Source organism: Lycorma delicatula, chromosome 11, assembly GCF_047948215.1.
Source record: "Lycorma delicatula isolate Av1 chromosome 11, ASM4794821v1, whole genome shotgun sequence".
Classification (NCBI taxonomy): Eukaryota; Metazoa; Arthropoda; class Insecta; order Hemiptera; family Fulgoridae; genus Lycorma; species Lycorma delicatula.
The window spans coordinates 53,021,461-53,023,317 of NC_134465.1; positions in this window are offsets into that span (position 1 = coordinate 53,021,461).

Consider the following 1,857-nt stretch of genomic DNA (forward strand, 5'->3'; position numbering starts at 1 on the left):
AAGTAACTGATTTTTTTAAAAATTCACTAAATTTTTTTTTTTAATTTTTTACACATTAATAAACTAGATGATTGAAAATTCATGTAACCCATTATTCACACCAACAAAACTGCTGATTAATATTCTAATAAATTTTTGGGGTTTTTTTTTGGTGTTCTAATGTTAATAACAATGACAGAAAACATATTCATTCATCTGTTAGGCAGCCAGCATTAAGTATAAAGCAAACAGAAATGTTTTCTCATATCCTAATGAACCAATGGAGTTCATAGTTTAATTCGAGGGATGTTCAATAATTAACGAGACAAATTGATGTAGAGAAAAATACTATGTATTTAATGACAATGAAACTTACAGTTCTTTGCCATAGTTTCCAGCAACATTTAGACACTTGTCCCACCATTCTGTGAGCTTTCTGATTCCTACAACGTAGAAGTCTTTACCTTGCTGTTTGAACCATTATGTACCACTTTTTAGGCCGCTTCATTGTCGTCAAACTTCTTACAGTGTAAAAAGTCTTTGAGCAGGTCAAACAAATGAAAATCATACAGGGCGAGGTCTGGACTGTAGGGAGGACGTGGACGAGTTAGAGTCGAAGAATGAAATCAACAAGGTTTTCAATCTTGATTTTTGCTGCCTGACTTTCGCTGGTCTTTTACAACAGGAATCAACCAAGCAGTGGATTGACCTTCGTTTGCGGATCATACATGAAGCACCAGCTTTCATTCCCAGTTACAAACGTTTGCAAAAAATTCGGGTTTCAACGAAGTCTTAAGCGGAAGAAAGACGCACCTGTTTTTGTTCTTCGGTCAAGTAGTGTGGAACGAAACAAGAGCACACCTTTCGGCGGTTGATTTTTTTTTGTTAGAATTGTACGTACCGCGTCTTTACTGATGTATAGCTCTTCTGCTACAGCTCGAAGGGTAAGAAGAGGTTGTTCCGCAGGGGCAGGCGAACTTTCGCAATGTTTTCGTCGTGAACAGCTGCTGACGGCCTCCCGCTTTGTTCGTCGTCAGCAACAACTCTCTATCGTCTTTAAACCGCTTCCACCAGGTGTATGTTGTAGTACGAGATGCGGCTTTATCACCGAATGCTTGCTGTATCATAGAATAAGTTTCAACGAAAGATTTTGAAGTCAAACACAAAATTTTATCGCACTTCTGTGTTCCATGTCGCGAGCTCGCACAAGGTTACATGAACACAACGTACGCGGCCGAATGTAACTCGAGACTGGAGTGACGAAATTTTGTACACAAATGTCAGTCATTGTACTCATAGTTCCTTGGTTGTCCGAAAGATGGCGCTACTTGCATCGACTACAGAAATTTAGTTCGTTAACTTTTTAGACCTAATGTGTGTGATATTGGGATAATTGGTGGAGAAAGAATCAAATAGATGATATTCTATTTATTAATTGTAAAAATCATACAGGAAGGTTGGATTTTAGGCAATACGTGCAGAGAAAAATAAAATGTTCATTGTACAGGTTTGCATAAAATGAAGGAGGGGATGTGTTAAAGTGCTGTTGTGAACTTTTAATCTTCAGATTTTTATTTAAAAGGGGGTTTTGAAAGAAAATGCTTAAACAAATTTGCATTAATTTTACGAGTCTAATATTTAAAACTGCATCTTAACTAATTCAGAAACAATATTAAAGGTTTTAACTACCATAAGAAACACATTCAGGGATGCATTAAGGACATAGTTAATTTCAACATTTTATGTACAAATCGCTGAAATTTATTTTTTTTAAATATCAATTTGTAAACAGTTGTAACTAAAATAAATAAATGATTTCATGCTACTAGGCTATGCCTAAATTTTTCATTTCAAAAAGTTGTATATTTATTTGAAAAA